The sequence below is a fragment of the Dioscorea cayenensis genome, chromosome 1, assembly GCF_009730915.1.
Source record: "Dioscorea cayenensis subsp. rotundata cultivar TDr96_F1 chromosome 1, TDr96_F1_v2_PseudoChromosome.rev07_lg8_w22 25.fasta, whole genome shotgun sequence".
NCBI lineage: Eukaryota > Viridiplantae > Streptophyta > Magnoliopsida > Dioscoreales > Dioscoreaceae > Dioscorea > Dioscorea cayenensis.
The window spans coordinates 13,242,581-13,265,642 of record NC_052471.1 but is presented as its reverse complement, the minus strand read 5'-3'; the positions used below and the strand labels follow the sequence as shown (position 1 = coordinate 13,265,642).

At 38.4% G+C, this 23,062-nt stretch overlaps 1 non-coding gene across 1 annotated transcript; it reads right to left on the bottom strand.

Moving 5' to 3' along the window:
• Nucleotides 1-17,224: 17,224 nt before the first annotated feature.
• Nucleotides 17,225-17,331, bottom strand: LOC120266006. The gene has a single exon (XR_005537854.1). It is a non-coding gene; the product is annotated as a small nucleolar RNA R71 (small nucleolar RNA).
• Between the last annotated feature and the right edge of the window lie 5,731 nt (nucleotides 17,332-23,062).

The following is a 23,062-nucleotide window of genomic DNA, read 5'->3' as shown; positions in this document are numbered from 1 at the left end:
TCTTGAACCCGACTTATGTGATCGCGTTTGATCCTTCTCAAGATTTTCTCCAAATGGTGCAATCACGATCTACATTGGCTTATTTCTCTAACATTCTACTTCACAACCCTATATGCATGAAAGTACATAAATGCACACATATTAGTGCTAAAACATAATAAAAGTAATGCTCATCATAAGGAAAGAACACTTCGCATTCCTATCACACAAGGAGTGATCAAACTCCCCCACATTAAGCTTTTTCTTGCCCTCAAGCAAAAATTAAAACATTAAGGCATAAATGAAGGAAATATTGGAAGTGCTTGGCCTTAGGTTCACCAAAGCATACAAAGAGAGCATTCTATAAGTAAGGGAAGTTTCAACATTAAATACAAAAAATCAATGCTCTAGCTGAAAACTTGAATAAAAAAATATAACAAACCCGAAATCATGTAAATGTGTGTAAACTTGCTCAAGTCAACTGAAGGTATACTCCTCAATGTTCTAAGTAAAAGGGACTTATTTATCTACAAAAGGTAATGAAAATTTCAAAAGATGGTAGTAGCTTCACACATTCTCTAAGGTAGCCCTTTCCAAAGCGGCCGCTAAGGTGGCTTTCACACTTTCGAGGTGGTAGCTCTTTCTATCGGGATGGTAGGTTTCACTCATCGCATGACATAGTTCTTTCTCTCATAAGGGCATAATTAGTATCTGACTTATGAGTGTAGCTTTATACTTCATAGGTGGTAGCTCTTTCAACCTAACAAGCACAACTAAACAATGAAACTTTTTTTTTGAAATTAACAAAAGAAACAACCATAACTAGTCCCTTTAACATCAAACTTGAGTTTCCAAAATAGTTTAAATAGTGAGTAGAAATTCAAGTAAAAACTAGAGCATGAGAACATTCAATGTTAAAAACTCTCCTAAACTCAAGAATACAATCATTGCAACTAAGGTGAATCACCATTGGCTATGTGAGCATGTATAAAAATCAAACTAATATAAAAGATATGTGCACTATGAAACTCACCCCCACATTTAAGTTGTACATTGTCCCCAATATACCATGCAAGCACAATAGAAAATAAAGAAATCAAGTATAGATGTGAGAGTGGCAATTGAAACAATACTCCCCCGACTCTGAGTATTGCGTTTGATGGAGATAAATCCTTGGGAGTAAAGTTCCAACGGGTTGTGAAGCACACACGGCCCATATTGGCCGTGTCCATGACTAGTTCTCAATTCCCATACTGACAAGACCATCCGCACATATACGAGGGGGTTGAGTAAAGCTCAATAAAACTAAAACAAATCGAGTAAATATAAAAGATAAGGCAATGAATACAACTCGAGACAACAAAATGAAAAATAAAAGAAATACTCAGAAGGAAAATCCTTTCTGAATAATGCATGTCTAACAACAAAACAAAATAAAGTAAATAAAGAAATAAAAATGACGAATCAAGCGTCAGTGTCACGCTCTGGCTTAGCTGCTAGTACTGGTGCTAGATCAACGGGTGCCGGTGGAGGTGGTGATGGTGATGTTGGAGGTGCTGGAGGTATGTTAATCAATATCTACCATAACACGTTGAAACGGGCTACCATCTCGGTATACTGTGCTGACTATATTGACCGAATCTCAATGATCTCAGATGACAATACACTCACAATGCTCCCGAGCCTCTCAATGCGATCATAGGCACGAGAAAGGGTAATTGTGCACCCTAATGTCTTGGTCACCCTTGGTGTTGAATCCTCCGTTGTATCCCTTCCATCCTCGGTTCAAGCAAAAGACCCTTTGTCATGATTAAGCCCTTTAGCACTAAGGATTATTTCAACACTTCACTCTGTTGCTCACACAACTAAGCCCCAATGGAGTTTATATCTTAGCACTTCACTCTATCATGATCACAAAAACTTTTAAAACGTGAAGGCCATAGAACTGCTCCAAAGAAACTTGATGTCGAAGGCCGTAGAACAGCTCCAAAAACCTAGACAAGCCCTCTCCTAACCCTAGCATCGAGGGCCTCCAAAGATGGGCAAAAGATGAGAAAAAAATCCTTCAAAATGTCTCAAGTCGTGGTATTTATAGGGGTTAGAATCGGGCATCCACACGGGAATGTGAAATTTCCACACAGCCATGTGGATTTCCAGATTTTGGTTTCCTGCGAGCTGTGAACAGTAACTACTATAGTGATTTGCTATAGTACTACTACAAAATGCTCCCGAATCCACTCTTATCATCGAGGCCACATGAATGAGCACACATCCATGTTGTAGATCACGTTGCATATTCAATGAAATCACATTGAAAAATATCTTTCTAGTATTACACAAGTCAAAACATGTGAGTGTGACTGCTTTTGTGCCCCTCCACTTAGCTTATTCGCTTGAGCACAATGGAGGTTGGAACATACTCACATGTATTTGAGCGCAACTTGTGTCTTCACATTTTTTCAATCCAAGACTTCATTAAACTTTATCTCAACCACTCTACATGCACAAAAGAACACAAATACACATGCATAAGTTATAAAATTTGATAAAAGTGATGCTCAATGTAAGAAAAAAATACTTCCTATTACTTACACACAAGCACTTATCAAAGGTATTGCCCATAGAAAGTATAGGATTAGTGTTTTGATGCAAAACTAAAAACTTGTTATCATTGTGAAAAAGAAAACATAGGATTAAGGATACATTTTGAAAAGGAAACATAGATTAGGATTTTGATTCAAAATAGAAAAATAGGGGACATACCGTAAACAACAAATAGGATTAGGGTTTTCCTTTCATTCAAAATTAAAAAGTAGGAGACATTCCCAAGCTTAACACAATCAGGACATGATCGTGTCCATGCCACTTAAAAAACTTGGCCAAAGGCAATTTTCTCAAAGAATAGGCTACAAGCACTGGTGCTTCTGACACGCTCGTGTCACATCATCGCACGGTCAACAAATGACTGTGTCCCTTCAACTGAATCTTCAAGTCACTGTCATGCCATTTCACTCATTTCTTCCTTGACATGACACGGTCAGGACACGCTCATGCACTGACCGTGTTAAGCCCGAATCTCCTCTTTTTAACTCTAGTTTTTAGGGTTTCCTCTTCATCTTTGTTCGGGGATCATTTTCTCCACCAGGAGGACACTAATGAGAGTGAAGATCAAGCTTATCCACACCTTCTAAGGCATTGTGGAGTGAGTCAGAAGCACAAGCAGAAGTGATGCTAGCACACAGAGATCGACATTGGAGGCAAATCTCAAAGAGAAGGGAGTCATGTCTTCTTTCTTCAAATCTAGTGTTATCTTCTCCATGTTCTACCTACCCATAACCGGCTAGCCAGTCACGGTGCCCTAGGGTAGGAATTTTGTCACTTTGTACGCTTCAACACTTATACTCTTCTTGATTTACAGAGTTCTTTTGGTTCTTATGTTAAATTTTGTATTGAAAAACTTGAAGTGCTTGATTTGTGTAGTTGCATAGGTAAAACTTGATGGTGGTTTGTCACAGCAATTGTTGCCCTAGGCAATGGCATAACTTGGTGAGCTTGAATCCATAGTTGTCTTTGCAAAACTTGACGTAATTGAGAGCCTTAGTTGCAATATTGCTTTTGAGCACACACTAGAACCTAAGAATGTACCTGGTAAACCATGAGAGTGAATGAGCATCACTTAGTGCTTAGGAAACAACCTGGGGCATTATTCTCTTGTTGTTGACACTCAATCTAGTTGCCTTTTATCTTTATCCATTTCCTTCTCCTTTACTTCTTTATTTTCCCTGTTAGTTGAAGTAATCTTATCACCAATTCGTTCTTTACTAGAGATCAGTGTTGAGCGAGTACTTTTAGTCTAGACCCTGAGGTTTGATAACTCTATCTCTCATGGGGTACTACTATATTACTTGTGTGCGACCTGTGTACTTGCGGAGAACACATCCGGCAACTACAATAATCAAAATTGTAACAAAATCTAGAATGCTGATAAGTGCTTGTCTGATAAGAATGCGAAGTGTTATTTCCTTATGATGAGCATTACTTTTATAGGGTGTTAACGCTAATATGTGTGTATTTATGTTACTTTCATGCAGATAGGGTTGTGAGCCCGAAAATTAGAGAAAGAAGCCAATGTGGATTGTAAATGCACCATTTGGAGGAAATCTTGAGAAGGTTTAAACACAAAGACATAAGACGGGTTCGAAAATGCGAGAATGTGTGCCAACCTCCTCGTATTCAAGTTAGCACAATGATTTGGAGGGCACAGGGGCAGTCACATTGAAGCATTCCGGCTTATGCATGTATAGCATGATCTACAACAACATGTCTGTTCACACGCACAGGGGCACAGGGGCAAGTTAGCACAACGATTTGGAGGGGCACAGGGGTAGTAGCATTGAAGCATTTCGGCTTGTGCATGCTTAGCAAGATCTACACCAACACTGTAGCAGGTACTATTTAGATGCGGCCAAGAAGGAGTAAAACAGAGAATACACATGGCCGTGTGGAATTTCCACACGCCCGTGCAAAAAATCCACACAGGTGCCCACATTGGCGTGTAGATTCCCGATTCCAGCCATATTTAAGGCTGATTTCATCCCCGATTGTAGAATTCTTTTCTCCTTTCCCCAACTTGAGAGAGGGCGGTGGCTAAAGTTTTGAGAGGTATTGGCTAGGGATTGGGAGAGGTTCTACGGCTCTGACATCGTGCTCCGTTTGGAAGAAGGTTAGTGAGAGAGCTTTCGTCAGCACCGATCCAGCGAGGTGTATCTTAGGCAGGACAAAGGGATCCTCGGACGAGTAGAGGACTCTCCACAAGACCATCACCACGACTATCGAGGGGGTTTTCTATAGATTATTTACTTTTACATTTGATTTCATTGATTGTAATTAGCTCCATGGAGAGCTAAACCCCCTAGTGGGTACTTGGCTATTTGTGAACCCTAGGATACATTCATTTCATTGAACCTCTTTATTATGCTTTCAATTAATTGATGTTTTATTTGAGTTCCAATCTTTAATGCATGATTGTATGAATACTCCCTTAGAGTGACACTAGGGGTTGAGAGTTCTTGTTGGTAATCCGTATGAGTGAGTGACACACCACGAGAGTTAGACAAAGATAGATTAGAAAGGGTTGAGAGGGTGAGTTCAGAGGCAGCGGAGCATCCCTCTTTCTCCTCCGGTGTGATTTATTATACCTTCATTTCCTCATGTTCTTTGCAGTCATAGTAGAGTGAATGGGCTAAAGGATGACCTTTCCGCTGGGGCTTAGTTGCGGCTGCAACGGAGTGAATCGTTGAAATTATTTTAGCATGTAGTGGTTAATTGTGGCTAGGGACCTTCCACCTGGACCAAAGGGTTAGGTCGACATCTACGAAAAGGATTTATCACTTGGAATCCTAGAACTTATTGCAATTCTATACGAGTACGAGGTTGAGAGGTTATTCAATTTCTCCTCTGGGACATGTATAGAGTTAGGCATGGTTGACCATAGATTTGGGACCATGTATTTAAGGATCTCCATGAGTCATTATTGCATCAGTTAGAAAGTATAATAGAGGGTTCTTGAACTTGAAACGGTTGTCTTAGGTGGAACAATATCTGGGTGCCCCATTTATATCGATTGCCTTTTTCCTCTCAATTATTGTGCCTCTCTCTCTTATTTCTTTTATCTCTTTTTATATTACTCTCATTCATCATACCATTGACTTATTCTCATCATAGCTAGATAGCAATCGTTGTATTTCTATTCACTATTCCCTATGGATACGATACCCACTCACCTAGGATTTATTACTTCGACACCCGTGCACTTGCGGTTTACATGCATATTAGGTCTTATCAAGTTTTTGGCGCCATTGCCAGGGAATAGGTATTTTAGAAGCACTTTGCACTTTGCTATTTTAACTATTTATCATTCATTCTATTTCAAACTTTCTTATTCTTCCATCATTCTCATTTCTTTTCTTTTGTCATGTTTTACTCTTTCTTGCAAGGAGCTTAAAGGATGATTGATTTGCTCATTGTTCTTTATTCTCAAGTTGAAGCTCTTTCCACCCAATAGGCACAACTAAAACAACAATACTATTTTGTTCTTTCTCTTCATTATTCCATTTATTTTTTAGAATTAACACAAAAAACAACTATAACTAGTCCCTTATACATCAAACATGAGTTTCCAAAAGAGTTCAAAGAATGAGTAGTGCAACAAGTGTCAATCGGGCAAAAATTCCTAGAAATTCAAGCAAAAACTAGAGCATGAAAAACTCAATGTTAAAAATTCTCCTAAAATCAAGAATACAATCAATGCAACTAAGGTGAACCGCCATTGGCTATGTGAGCATGTATATCAATCAAAACTAGCATAAAAGAGATGCGTGCACTATGAAACCCCATAAGCTAGGAGGGATACTTGACACACTCTTTTCAAGCCCCCATAAGCTAAGGAAGAGGTACGTCAACCTAAGTGACGTAAAACAAGCACTTCTTGGGGGAAACCCAAGTTTTTAATGTTTTTCTAGTTTTTAGTTAGTATTTGCATGAATAAGGCTTTAAGTGTTGGTGTCTTAATTCTTAGATGCTTTTGCTGTGATTTTCTTGTGGACATTATGGTGTTATCATGTGCCTAATGTGTGTGGTGAAGAATCTTGGTCGTTTGAGAGTATTTTTCATGTTTTCACTGGTTAAAGTTGCATTGTTAGGCAGGCTCTGAGTGGATATCTGTGTTCAGGAATTTTCTGCAGAGCCTGCAAAGTTTTTTTAAGTGTCCAGAGAAAACACACGCATGTGTAGAATTTCTGCACGGCCATGTGTTTTGTTTTAGAGCTCATCTAGAGACGGCACAGGGGCATGGACTCGGCCATGTGAGAGACCTTGTGATGGTCCACGCCCGTTTGGAATTTTCGTACGGGCGAGTGTTTCCCTTGCGGAGACTTAGAGATTTTTCCTGAGAAGATACAGGGGCTTGCGGCTGCCCCTGTGAATTACCCAGTAAGGACCCTTGCCCGTGTACAATTTCTGCACAGGCGTGTGAAACACTTAGAGAATTTTCTCGGTTGGACAGAGAATCCACAGGGGTGTGCGTCTGCCCCTGTGGGTTAGGCGCATGGGAATTTTCCTCACGCCCGTGTGGATGCAGTCAGAAGCATAAGTTATCATCCCAAGAAACCACAGGGGCCTGTATCTACCCCTATGTGTCTCTCCTATGGAGTCATACGGTCATGGGTAATTTCCACACGCCTGAGTGGATGTATAGAACTCAAAAGGCTGAATTTTCTCTTTATAAATTTATTTTTCCTTTTCATCTTTTCCCTCCCAAACATTCTGAGAATGCATCCTTGCACTCTCCCGACCTCTCACCGTCATTTTAGAGGGTTGTTACTTGAGTTTTCTGACCATTTATTCTATTCTTTCATTCTCATTTTCTCGGTAAGTTTCTCTTTCTCTGCCCAATCTTAATTTATTTTGCAGCACCAGCATCATCTTTACTAGCAGCGGCAAAAAATGCACCAGCAATTCACACAAACACTTGAGGCATCTTTACTTTCTTTGTTCTTATTTTTTAAGTATTTTATTTTTTGCATTTTATTTTAAATTTATATACTCGAAAGTATCTTCCTTATGAGTTTATCTTTTATTTTTATCTTGGGTTGTATTTCATTGCTCTATCTTTTATATACTCGAGTCATTTTTGTTTATTGAGCTTCACTAAACCCCCTCGTGTATGCATGCAGATGTTCTTGTCATCGTGGGAAGAGACTTTGTCATGGGTACGACCAATGGTGCTTCAGCACTTGGCCGTGTGTGCTTCAAAACCCATTAGAACATCACTCCCAAGGATTTAGCTCCATCAAATGCACCACTAGGAGTCAGGGGAGTATTGTTTTGATTGTTTCTCCCACATTTGTTCTTGATTGATATACATTATGAGTGAGCTTGCATGTGTTCATTGGGGACAATGTACAAATTATGTGTGTGTGTGTGTGTGTGTGGGGGAGTTTCATAGTGCACACATCTCTTTTATATTAATTTTGATTGATATACATGATCACTTAGCCAATGGCGGTTCACCTTAGTTGCAATGATTGTATGCTTGAGTTTAGGAGAATTTTTAACATTGAATGTTCTCATGCTCTAATTTTTGTTTCAATTTGTAGGAATTTTAGCCCGATTGACACTTGTTGCACTACTCATTCTTTAAACCCTTTTGGAAACTCAAGTTTGATGTAAAAGGGACTAGTTATAGTTGTTTGCTTTGTTAATTCTGAAAAAAAAAATGGTGAAATGAAAAAAAAGAACAAAATAGTTTTATTGTTTAGTTGAGCTTGTTCGGTGGAAAGAGCAACCACCTATGAAGTATGAAGCTACTCTCATAAGTCGGATACTAGTTATGCCCTAATGAGAGAAAGAGCTATCTCATAGGATGAGTGAAAGCTACCACTCCGGTAAAAAGACCTACCACCTTGAAAGTGTGAAAGCCACCTTAGCGGCCGCTTTGGAAAGGACTATCTCAGAGGATGTGTGAAGCTATTACCATCTTTGAAATTTTGTTACTATTTATAGATAAATAAGTCCCGTTGTACTTAGAACTCTGAGGAGTATATCGCGGGTTGACTTGAGTGAGTTTACACACTTACACTATTTCGGGTTTGTTGTCCATTTTTGATTTTAAGGTAGTCCTTTCCGAAGCAGGATACTGTAGCAAAGGACGTAGAAAACACTATAGCAGGTACTATTCATAGCCAGCCGAAGGAGTAAAATAGAGAATCCACATGGGCGTGTGGAAATTCCACACGCCCGTGCCAAAAATCCATAGGGGTGCCCGCATGGGCGTGTGTACTCCCGATTCCAGAACTATTTAAGGCCGATTTTAGCCTCGATTTCAGATTTCTTTTCTCCATCTTTTCCCAGCCTTAAGAGAGAGCGGCGGCTAGGGTTTTGAGAGGTATTGCCTAGGGATTGGCAGAGTTTCTAAGATTCTGACATCATGCTCCGTTTGGAAGAAGGTTAGTGGGAGAGCTTTCATCGGCACCGATCCAGCGAGGTGTATCCTACGCCAGACAAAGAGGACTCCCCACAAGACCATCACCATGATTACTGAGGTGGTTTTCTATGGATTCTTTGCTTTTACATTTGATTCCATTGATTGCAAGTAGCTCCATGGAGAGCTAAACCCCCTTGTGGGTACTTGGGTATTTGTGAACCCTAGGATGTATTCGTTTCATTGACCCTCTTTATTATGCTTTCAATCAATTAATGTTTTATTTGAGTTCCAATCTTGAATGCTTGATTGTATGAATACTCCCTTAGAGTGACACTAGGGTTGATAGTTCTTGTTGGTTACCCTTATGAGTGAGTGACACACCACGAGAGTTAGACAAAGATAGATTGCATAGGGTTGAGAGGGTGAGTCGAGAGGTAGCGGAGTGTCCCCTTTTTCCTCCTGTGTGATTTATTCTACCTCCATTTCCTAAAGTTCTTTGCGGTCATAGTGGAGTGAATGGGCTAAAGGATGACCTTCCGTTGGGCCTTAGTTGTGGGTGCAACGGAGTGAACCGTTAAAGTGATTTTAGCATCTAGTGGTTAATTGTGGCTAGGCACCTTCCACCTAGACCAAAGTGTTTTGTCTACATCTAGGAAGAGGATTTATGACTTGGAATCCTAGAACTCATTGCAATTCTATAAGAGTACGAGGTTGAGAGGTTATTCAATTTCTCTTCCGGGACATGTATAGAGTTAGGCATGGTTGACCTTAGATTTGGGACCATGTATTAAAGGATGTCCATGACTCATTATTGCATTAGTTAGAAAGTATAATAGAGGGTTCTTACACTTGAAATGGTTGTTCTAGGCGGAACAATATCAGGGTGCCCCATTTATATCGATTGAATTTTTCCTCTCAATTATTGTGCCTCTCTCTCTTATTTCTTTTATCTCTTTTTATATCACTCTCATTCATCATACAAATGATTTATTCTCATCATAGTTAGATATCAATCGTTGTTTTTCTATTCACTATTCCCTATGGATATGATACCCACTCACCTAGGTTTTATTACTTCGACATCCCGTGCACTTGCGGTTTACACGCATATTCGGTCTTGTCAAATGCTAACTACTAATAATTTTGAATTTCAAAATTTGTCGATGACACATCTAAATATGCATATAAACCGCAAGTGCACGGCTGTCAAAGTAATAAAATACCCGATGAGTCGGGTAGTCGAATCCACAGGGAACAGGGCTACTAGTACTGAATTCTTCTTTGCATTCGAGCCTAATAATAAATGGAAAGGTGTGGTGATCTAATGTGCAAAGAAATGAATACCAAACACGAATATGCAAGGATGAAATGGAGGGAAGAATTTCAATCAATAATGATGAGGTCCCGGGCAATGCTCCCCCTAGGATCTAACATGAAGTTTAAGATTCGCTAAATGCTTCTAAGCCGAGTCTAATAAGTCGAGGTAATCCAAGAACAACTCGCCCTTGCCTCCAAGACACTGGTACTAGTCCACTACAAGGTCCCATCGGAGAAATCGCTTAATCTCAACACCTCACACCCCATATGACCGCAATACGCTCTAGGGACACCTAAGAGTTAAACTGATTACTAAAGATTGATCCAACCTTAATTCCCAGCGAAGGATCCCTAACCCCCTACAAGATCCCGGTAGAGAAATCTCTCAATCTCATGCCTCACACCAAATATGGTTGTATAGAGTTTAGGGAATATGGAGATAGGAAATGCTAAACCGGAAGGGAAAGGGGACTCTCCATAATATCATGACTCATCCTCTTAATCCTCTTTAAACCTTGAAGTTCTAACTCTAATGGCGACCTCTCTCTCATCAAAGTAACAAATCATGCATATACAATCAACCACAAGGATCAATAAAACATGCAAACAATGGGAACACAAGATTAAAACTCAAATCAACTCGGATTAACACGAAACATAAAGCAAATCAATTCAAATGAATAGATCTTAGGGTTCACATGCCCAAGCACCTACTAGGGTTTAGCCCTCCATGGAGCAAGTTACAAGACAATGATTAATACAATGAAAAGCAACAAAAACCATAGAGGAAACCCCCTTGAATTTGTGATGATTGGCCTTGGTGGGTAGTTGAACGTCTTGAAGGATTCCTCTCCGAAGATAGGTCGTTGGTGGCTTCCTAAGTGCTATGATAGTGAAGGAAACTATCAAAGTTGGTAAAGAACACCGTCCAAATTGGCAAAGACCTCCTTTCCAAACCCTAGCCGTCTCACCCCTCAAGAGCCGCACAAAAGATGTCAAAAAATAGGGCAAACGGCCTATTTATAGCCCAAAACCGGACTTGTCACGTGCCCCCAGGCGCCCATGTGGATTTTCACGTGCCCGAGTGGCCTGCAGGAATTTTCATGTGGGCGTGTGAATAGTAATTTTGCTACAGTACTGATGTTGTGAAATTGCTACAATGTTTTGATACAGTACTTTCACAAACCATGGTCAAAACACTCTTCTCTTGAGGCCACACGTCCGGGCACACATCCATGTGGTAGGCTATAAGACTTTTCTTCATTGACGCATCTTTGAAAGGTATTGCAATCTTCACAAAGAGAAGGAACATGAAGATGTGGTTGCCTTTGTGCCCTTCCAACTAGTGAATTGACTTGAATCCTCTTGGAAGTTGGCACACATCTCCATGTTAATGAACTCCTCTTGTGTCTTGGTCCTTGAATTAACAAGAACTCCCAATATTGTGTCTTTATAGCCTATCTTTGCTTCCTTTTTACTCTTCAAGGCATTCCAACCTATATGCATCAAAGAACACCAAATACACAATATGAGACATAAACCATGGTAAGAATGATGCTGAATGCATGTAAAAAAAGCATAACTAGATCTATAAACTCATATAAATCTACAACAATCAGACATGCGACAAAATCCAGATCACTAACCATCATTTATTTTAAATTTTAAAATTTTTTGTCTATCAAAAAGATAGATATAGAGCTTAACTTTTAAATAAAATAAGAATCAACTCAACTTAATAATTTAGAAAGTTATGACTAATTCAGCATAGTGGCATCCATGAACTCCTGTATATCTATAATGATCAAACATGCAAAAAAAATCCATAATGTTAACTGTCATCAAATTTAACTTTTAAAATTTATCTTCCATAGAAAAGATAGATATTAAATTTTACTTTCAAATAAAATAAGAATCAACTCAATTGGATAATAAATTACAAAGTTATGATTGATTTTGCATAGTTGCATCTATAAACTCACATGTACAGATACAACAATAAGACATGCAACAAAAACCAAATCACCGACTATTATCCATTTTTAATTTCAAAATTTGTACTCTATCAGAAAGTTAGATATTTAACTTAACTTTGAAATAAAATAAAAATCAACTCTATTGAATAATAAATTAGAAAGTTATGACTGACTGAGTATAGGGGCATCTATAAACTCACGTATAGCTACAACGATCAGATTTTAGAAAAACAAAATTCCTATCTATCATCCATTATAAATTTCAAAATTTGTCCTCTAGAAAAAAGATAGATTTTGAACATAACTTTTAAATAAAACAAGAATAAACTCAATTAGATAATAAATTAGTAAGTTATGGCTGATATCACAAAGCTGTATTGATAAACTCATGAACAGCTAGGACAATCAGACTTGCAAAAATACCAGAATGGTAACAATCATTTGTTTTTAATTTCAAAATTTTCCTTTAGAAAAATGATATATATTGAAGTTAGCTTTCAAATAAAATAAGAATTGACTTAATTGGAAAATAAATTACAAAGTTATGCCTGATTCAGCCTATATAAATCTATAAACTCATATACAACTACAACAATGATGCCAGCGACAAAAACTAGATTGCTTACTATCATCCATTCTAAATTTGAAATTTATTTTTTATCAAAAGGGTAGTTTTTGAATTTATCATTAAAATTAAAAAAGAATCATATGAAATGGATGGTAAATTAGAAAGTGATGATTGATTTAGGGTAGCTAAATTAATAAAACCATATACACTACAATAATCTCACCTTGGACAAAAACCAGATCGCTAACTATCATCAATTTTGAATTTCGGAATTAGTACAGCATCAAAAAGATTGATATTGAACTTAGCTTTCAAATAAAATAAGAATCAAACTCAATTGGACAATAAATAAGAAAGGTATGACTAATTCAACGTAGTTGGATATATAAACTTATGTATATCTACTACAATCAGACCTTTGAAAAAAACAAGAATGTTAACTTTGATACATTTTGATTTTCAAAATTTTTCCTCATTCAAAAAGATACATATTAAAGTTAAATTTCAAATAAAACAAGAATCAACTCAATTGAAAATAAAATTAAAAAGTTGTGATTTATTCAGTCTAGTGGCATCTATAAACTCATGTATATCTACATCAATAGGATTTAATACAAATCTGGATTTCTAACTTTCATCCATTTCGAAATTCAAAATTTATTCACAACCAAAAAGATATATTTATAAATTTAGTTTCAAATATAAAAGAATTAACTTAATTGGATAATAAATTAAAAGGTTAGGACTGATTCATTGTAGTTGTATCTATAAACTCATGTACGGCTACAACAAACTGACTTATATAAAAAACTAGAATGCTAACTATCATCCATTTGTAATTTCAAATTTTGTCCTTTGTCAAAATTATAGATATTGAACTTAACTTTCAAATAAAACAAAAATAAACTCAGTTGGAAAGTAAATTATAAAGTTTTGAATAATTCAGCATAGCTAATCTATAAACTCATATACAGCTACAACAATCAGATCTGTGACAAAAACAAGATTGATAACTATCATCTATTTTGAATTTCAAAATTTATCCTCAATCAAAAAGATATATTTTGAATTTAACTTCCATATTAAACAAGAATCAACTTATTTAGATAATAAATTAGGAAATTATGAATGACTCAAAGTAGCTAAATCAACAAACTTATGTACAACTACAACAATCGGACCTGCGACAAAAAATAGATCTTTAATTGTCATCCATTTTTATTTTCAAAATTTATCCAGCATTAAAAAGATAGATTTTGAATTTAACTTGCAAATTCAACAAGAATCAACTTAATTGAAGAGTAAATTAGAATGTTATTCCTTATTTATTGTAGTTAAATCAATAAACTCATATATAGCTACAACGATCAGACTTGCACCAAAAAATTTATCACTAATTGTCATTGATTTTTAATTTCAAAATTTGTACTCCCTCAAAATAATATATATTGTGCTTAAGATTAAAATAAAATTAGGATGAACTCAATTGGACCATAAATTTGAAAGTTATGACTGATTCAACATGGCTATATTTATAAACTCATGCAAACCTATAATGGTCAGACCTGTAAAAAAACAAGAATGCTAGCTATCATCAATTTTAAATTTTGAAATTTTTCCTCATCCTAAAAGATATACATTGAACCTATGTTTCAAATAAAATAGGAATGAACTTAATTAAACAATAAATTAAAAAGTTATGGCTGATTTAGCATAGCTGAAACTACAAATCAATATACAGCAACAGCAAGCGGACTTATGACAAAAACAAAAATTGCCAATTGTCATCCATTTTGAATTTCAAAATTTATCCTCCATCAAAAAGATAAATTTTGAATTTAACTTTCAAATTAAACAAGAATCAACTTAATTGGACCATAAATTATAAAGTTATGATTGATTCAGCATAGCTACACATATAAACTCATTGATAAGTGCTTGTGTATTAGTAATATGAAGCATTTTTTTCTTACATTGAGCATTACTTTTCTCAGATTTTATCACTTATTCATGTGTATTTGTGTTCCTTTGTGCATGCAGGGTTGTGGAGACAAGTGTGGAAGAAAGCAACCAAAAGTAGATTATATATGTAATTTTTGATGAAGTCTTGGATTGAACAAACGTGAAGGGTTGTGGAGACAAGTGAGTGTGTACCAACATCCATTGTGGAAGAACTAACATACAAATTGGAGGGGCACAAAGGTAGTCACACTCCTGTATTTTGACTTGTACAATGCTAGCAACATCTTTGTAAATGAGGTTTACATGAAAATGCGACGTGATCTACCGCATGAATGTGTGGCCATTCATGTGGCTTTGATGAAAAGTGTGAATTTTGGAGTATTTTGGCTAATAATGTAGTAGTACTGTAGCAAAGTATTGTAGAAATTACTGTTCACATATCACAGAAAATTAGTGTCCTGAAAATTCACACGGGGTGTGGAAATTCCACACGCCCGTGTGGATGCCCGATTCCAGCTTTATTTAAGCTGCGATTTTAGACATTTTAGGTATTCTTTTTCCATTCTTTTTTTCATCTTTGGAGGTTCTTGTTGCTAGGGTTTGGAGAGGCTTTGGCTAAGTCTTGGAGTAGTACTATGGCCTTCGACATCGTGTTCCTTAGGAAGATAGTTATTAGGGGAGCTTTCATCGGCTTTGATTCGGCGAGGTGTGCCCTAGGTTTGACAAGATGATCCTTGGAGAAGATGAGGCAATTTTACAAGACCATCGATATGGATTATGAGGGAGTTTTTCCTTATGGATTGCATGCTTTTACATTCGATTTCATTATTGATTGTATCTTGCTCCATGTAGAGCTAAACCCCTACTGGCTGCTTGGACTTGTAAACCCTAGGATGATTTTGTTTTATTGATTTTTCATTATACTTTTTTAATTGATGTTTTTAATTGAGTTCCAACCTTGAATGCTTATTGAATTGACTTTCCCTTAGAGTGACACTAGGGTTGAGAATCTATCTTGGTAATCCTTGTAGATGAGTGACACACCATGAGGATTAGATAAAGCTAGGTTGGAGAGGGTCGAGAGGATGAGTCGAGAGGTTGCGCAATGTGCCCCTTTCTCTTTCGATGTGATTTATCCTACCTCCACATTCCAAGAGTTCTTTGTGGGTCACAATAGAGTGTAGTGCTAAAAGACAAACTCCACTAGGCTTAGTTGTGCAAGAAATAGAGTGAAGTGTTGAAGTAATCCTTAGTACTAGTGCTTAATTGTGACTATGGGTCTTTCAACTGGACCAAAGGGTTAGATCTATGTTAGGGAATAGTGTTTATCACTTGGAGTCCCCAAATTTTATGCAACCCCACACAGTGTGAGGCATCGAGAGTATCTCTTTCCGCTAGGGCATAGTATGAGGGTTAGTCACTGTTGACCTTATGTTTGGGACCGTGTGTCTTAGGATATCAATGAATTATTAGACATCATTTGGGAGACATAATGATTTGTCTTCACTTGAAATAATAGTCCTAGGGTGAGCAATGTCCGGGTGTCCCATTTTCTATCAATTACCTCTCCTATTATTCTATTGTGCTTATTTCTTCTTTACATTATTTCTATTTGCATTGATATTGTTCACACCACTCTTAAATCATCCACACTATAGTTTAATAGCAATTCTTGTGCTTCTAAGCACTATTCCCTGTGGATACGACTACTCACTCACTAGGGTACTTTATTACTTTGACAACCCGTGCACTTGCGGTACACACACGCGAGGGGTGTGTCTAGTTTTTGGCATCATTATAGGGAAATAGACGTTTTGGAAGCATTTTGCACTTTGCTATTTTAGCTATTCATCACTTGTTCTATTTCATACTTTCTTATTATTCCATCATTCTGATTTTTATTCTTTTTTTGGTTGCAGCTCTATGTTATGACCTGAGGTAACCCTTTGACATTTGTTGAAGGTGATCCAGACATTGAAAGGAGAATTCATAGAACGGGAAAAAGAACCTATGCAAGAACAGTCTAATCAAGCTGAGATTGAAGGTGAATGGTCTGATAATATGGGATAACAAAATGAGCAGTAGAGGACACTCTCAGATTATGCCAGCCCCTCAGTTCTTGGCACGTAATTAAGCATTGTACGGCCACTGATTACAACTTACAATTTTGAGCATAAGCCAGGCTTCATCAAGATGTTGAAGTAGTCAGCACAGTTTAATGGTTTGGCCGATGAGGATCCAAACAATCACATTGAGAATTTTTTGGATGTGTGGGACATGCTCAAGATTAATGGTGTCACGGATGATGCTATAAAGTTGACGACCTTCCCATTTTTCTTATAAGGAATAACAAAGCAATGGATACATTCATTACCTAGTGCATCGATCACTACATAGGGGGAGATGGTTAAAGCTTTTCATGCCTGATATTAAATCGTGAAGCTTAGGAATGAGATATCTTCTTTTGTGAAAACAAACTTTGAGTGCCTTTTTGAGACATGGGATAAGTTCAAGGAGCCCCTATAGAAATGTCCTCAATATGGGTTCCCGAGTAGATGATCATTCAGACTTTCTATAGTGGGTTGAACACAAGCACGAAGCAGTTTCTTGATGCTGCAGTATGAGGTATCTTAGGAAGCAAGACCGTCAACGAAACCTGACATCTCATCTAAGAAATGGCTAAGAATAGTTATCAGTGGAACACAGGATTGAAAGAAGGTAGCCGGACTTCATGAGATCAAAGTAGTCACATCATTGGCGCCCTAGGTTGAGTCATTAAGCAAGAAGTTAGACACTCTAACTTCTCCTAGTGTGGCGGCCGCTATGAGTTGCACTAGGTGTGGGGGAGGACATGCACTATCTGATTGCCCTATTTTGATTTGTGGTACGACTTTCATGGAACAGGAAGAGGTCAAGGAAATCCTTATACCAATACCTACAATCCACAGTGGAAGAGCCACCCAAACTATTCTTGGAGTAATTAAGGGTAACAGAAGACTATGGCATCACCTGGTTTCCAACAACAACAAGCCCTGAACATGGAGAATTGAGTTTTAGGGTTGGAAAACCGGATGACTGACTTAAAGAAGGCTTTAACCAAGTTCATTTCATCATTGAATACAAGATTTCAATGGATTGACGCCACACTTCGGAACCACAACACATCATTGCACAAATTGGAGAACTAAGTGGGACAAATTGCGAAGTCACTCTCGGAAAGACCTCAAGGGAGTTTGCCTAGCAACACAGAGACCAATGCAAGAGAACATGTGAAGGTGATCACTTTGAGAAGTGGTCGTGAAATTGAGGATAGGTGACAAGTTCCCCTTGCTTATATCCCGCAAGTGCACGGGTTTGTCGAAGTAATAATCCTGGGTGAGCGGGGTCGAATCCACATGGAGTAGGGAATGAAAATACTTAATTTAGTTCTTAGCTATGTGGAAGATCAATAATGATTGGTGTGAAATTGATTCAATTCTCAATAATAAAAGAAACAAGTGAGAGAGCAAGAATAAAGAAAAGGGTAAGGCAATCGATAAAGATGGGGTACTCGGATGATGCTTCACCTAGGAAAATCGTTTCAAGTGCAAGAACTCTCTATTATGCTTCCTAATTGATGCAATGGTGAGTCGTGGAAATCCTTACAAATATAATCCCAAATCTAAGGTCAACTATGCATAACTCTATTCATGTCCAGGAGGAGAGATTAAGTAACCTCTCAAACTCGCACTCGAATAAAGTTGCAATGGGCTCTAGGGATTCCAAGTGATAAATCGCTTCGTAATTATAGACCTAACCCTTTGGTCCAGGTGGAAAGTCCCTAGCCACAATTAAGCCCTAGATACTAAGATCCCCTCAACACTTCACTCCATTGCACGCGCAACTAGGCCTCAGCGGAGGTTCATCCCTTAGACCATTCACTCTATTATGGCCGCAAAGAACTCAAGGAACGGAGGTAGAATCTATCACGTCGGAGAGGAAAGGGGACACTCCTGTACCTCTCGACTCACCCTCTCAACCCTTTCCAACCTAGCTTTGTCTAACGCTCGTGGTGTGTCACTCACTCACAAGGTTACCAACAAGAACTCTCAACCCTAGTGTCACTCTAGGGGAAATGTTCATACAATCAAGCATTCAAGGTTGGAACTCACAATAAACATCAATTTATTGAAAGCATAATAAAGAAGTTCAATGAAACGAGTACATCCTAGGGTTCACAATCACCCAAGTACCCACTAGGGGTTTAGCTCTCCATGGAGCTAAGTACAATCAAAGAAATTGAATGTAAAAGCAATGAATCCACAAAGAAACCCCCTCGATGGTCGTGTCGATGGTCTTGTGGAAAGTCCTCTACTCGTCGTCCAAGGATTCCTTCGTTCGGTATAGGATACGGCTCGATCGAAGCTCCCCTACCAACCTTCTTCCTAATGGAATCACGATGTCGGAGCCGTAGAACCTCTCCAAAACCTTGGCCAATACCTCTCGAAACCTTAGCTAAAATGCTCTCACAAGTTGGGGAAAAGATGGAGAAAAGAATGCTAAAATCGGGGCTGAAATCAGGTTTAAATAGGGCTGGAATCGGGCGACTGCATGGGCGTGTATGATGTCACACGACCCTGTGGAATTTCCACACGGGCGTGGATAATTTCCACACGTCCGTGTGGATTCTCTGTTTGTCTGATTTCTCGGCCTGGCTGCTACAGTACTTGCTACAACATTTCTCTGATTCTCTGTTTCTCTGTGATCTTAGATGCCTCTTGTTTGGCAGTATTGCAAAAGAATATACTGAACAAGAAGAAGGACCCCGAAATCTTTATCATTCCATGCAACATTGGTAATATTGGGGAAGAAAAGGCATTGGCAGATTCAAGGGCTAGCATCAAAGTCATGCCTTATACTTTCTTTCAAAATCTAGATTTGGCAGAGCTTAGGCCCACTCGAATGACACTTCAATTGGCCGATCGAATAGTTAGACATCCGAGGGGAATCATTGAAGACGTACTTGTGAAACTTGACAAGTACATATTTGCAATGGACTTTGTGGTGTTGGATGTTAATGAAGATGCCAAGGTTCCATAAATACTTGGTAGGCCATTCTTGCGCACTTCCAAGGCTCTTATTGACATGGATGGTAGGAAGTTAACATTAAAAGTTGGTGATGACAAGTTTACATACCACCTCGCTGAAGCCATGTGGCATTCCCTTAACTTTGATAATACCCTGTATTTTCTAGACACCACTGATGAGCTAATTGATGAATACTTAAAGGAAATGATGTATCCAGACCACTATGAGGGGTTTCTAGATCAAGAGGTGGAGAATGAAGAAGTGTTGATACTTGGTCTAGAGGATGAAGTGAGCTAAGAGACATCACAAGAAGTGCCCCAAGGTGAGTGGGAATGTGTAATCAAGGAGTAAGGGTGACAGACACTTTTGTGGTAACAAACTCGACAACTCTCCCTCTTCATTGAAACACTTATCTGCATCATGCTTTCGAGTTGTAGGTAAGATGACAACTTTCATTTATGAGCCCCCGTGAGGTAAGGTCAGTTACGTCAAGCTTAGTGATGTTAAACAAGTGCTTCTTGGGAGGCAACCCAAGTCTTTACAGTTTTCTAGGTGTTACTTTAGTACTTGATGAATTAGAGCTTGAATGTCAGTGTCTTGATCTTTTACAATCTATTTCTATGTTTTACTCGTGGATTGTTGGTGTTTTAGTGTCCTCAATTGTGATTGGTGAAGTTTCTTGCTCATTTGAGCGTGTTTTTCATGTTTCTCTGGTCAGTTTTTCATAGTATATGCAGCCTTTGTGTGTGTATGAGTGTGCACAAATTTTTATGCAGAGTTTGTAATTTTTCTAAGTCATCCAGAGAAGACACACGGTCGTGTAAAATTTCCACATGGGCAAGTGTTTCTATTCAGAGCTCATCCTGAGAGGACATAGGGGTGTGTGAATGCCCCTGTGAATAGCCTTGTAACAATCACACGCCCATGGGTAATTTCCATACGGGCATGTGTTTCTTTGCAGAGTTCTCAGACTCCATCACTAGAAGACATATGGGCATGTGTTTACCTCTGTTGATTATCCTGTAAATGACACACGAGCATGGATAATTTCTACACACCCATCTGAAACACTGTAGAGGCTTCTCCTCCATTCCGAGATCACACAGTGGCGTGTGAGTGCTCCTGTGAGTACCCCTATGAGCATCCACACACCCATGTAGAATTTTTACATGGGCGTGTGGAACACTTATCCAAATTCTCGAGGGGACAGAGAAGTGACAGGGGTATGTGTGGGCCACTGTGGGTCGGGCACATGGGCATGGGAAATTTCCACAAGCTTGTGTGGATGCGTTCAAAGACAACTTGAGCTATCCTGAGAGCACAAAGGGGAATGTCTCTTCCCCTGTGATGCCCCCTTTTGGAGTTACATGGGAGTAGGTAATTTCTACATGACTATATGGATGAACAAAATGTTAACAAGCCGCGAACCACACAGGGGTTATGGCGCGTCTCGATATCCTACAAAATATCTTAGAGCGAGATGTGATATCACCTTTTGTGATGAGACCCGAGACTCCACTGACATCTCCAGCACCACCAGTTCCCTCACCACCACCAGACCACTGGTAGCACTAGCAGTAGTAGCAGAGCCAGCCGTTGACACCAACACTTGAGGCGTCTTTATCTTTCCTTGTTGTTAGTTTTTGTTTTTATTTCTGTATTATTTTGACTTGTACTACTCAGAAAGGATCTTCCTTCTAAGTTTATCTTTTATTTTCAGTCTTTAGAGTTGCATGTCATTTTCATATATTTATATACTCGAATTATTTTATTTTTATTGAGCTTCACTGAACCTCCTTGCGTATACGTGTAGATGGTCTTGTGAGTCTGGAATTTGAGGATTACTCATTGGCACGGTTAATGTGATATTCACATGGCCATGGGTGCTCCACAACCCGTTGGAACTCAACTCTCAATGAATAGCTCCATCACACGTGCCATTAGGAGTTCAGGGAAGTATTGTTTCAATTGCCCATCACCACACATGTTTTTGATTGTTATATGTCTTATTGTGCTTGCATGCGTACATTGAGGGCAATGTACATCTTAAGTGTGTTGGGGGAGGGGGGGAGTTCACATTACACATGTTCTATGCTTATACTTCATTGTTCATGCTCATTGTGCCAATGGCGGTTCACCTTAGTTACAATGGTTGTATTCTTAAGTTTATGAGAATTTTTCACATTGACTTTTCTCATGCTCTAGTTTTACTTGAATTTTTGAGAATTTTTGCCCGATTGAAACTTGTTGCACTAGTCACTCATTAAACCTTGTTAAAACTCAAGTTCAATATTTAAGGGACTATACTAGTTTGTTTCTTGTTCTAATTTTGTCAAACAAAAGCTGCCACATATGAAGTATGAAGCTAATCTCATAAGTCTGATTCTAGTTATGCCCTAATGAGAGAAAGAGCTATCTCATGGGATAAGTGAAAGCTACCGCCCCGGTAGAAAGAGCTACCACCTTGAAAGTGTGAAAGCTACCTTAGCGGCCGCTTAGGAAAGGGCTACCTTAGAGGATGTGTGAAGCTACTATCGTTTCTTTCCTTTTTGTAAATAAATAAGTCCCTCTTACTTAGAGCTTTGAGGAGTATACGTTGGGTTGACTTGAGTGAGTTTACAAACACTTACATGATATCGGGTTGTTGTCCATTTTAATTCAACATTTTAGCTAGAGCATTGATTTTTTCATTCGGTGTGGAAATTTTCCTTGCATGCTTATGGTGAAACTAAGGCCAAGCACTTTCAATTTTCCTTCTATATTCTTGAATGTTTTATTTTTGCTTGAGGACATTTAAAAGCTTAAGTGTGAGGGAGTTTGATAAGTTCTTGTGTATTAGTAATATGAAGTATTTTTTCTTACATTGAGCATCTCTTTTCTTAGTGTTTATCGCTTATTTGTGTGTATTTGTGTTCTTTCTGTGCATGAAGGGTTGTGGAGACAAATGTGGAAGAAAGGAACCAAAACTAGATCGTGAATGCAATTTTTTTGATGAAGTCTTGGATTGAACAATTGTGAAGGCACAAGTTGTGCTCAAAGACATGTCAGTATGGGCCAACCTTGATTGTGCTCTAGTGAACATACAAATTAGAGGGGCACAAAAGCAGTCACACTCATGTGTTCTGACTTGTGCAATGCTAGCAAGATCGTTGTCAATAAGGTTTATATGAAAATGCGACGCGATCTACCGCATCAATGTGTGCCCATTCA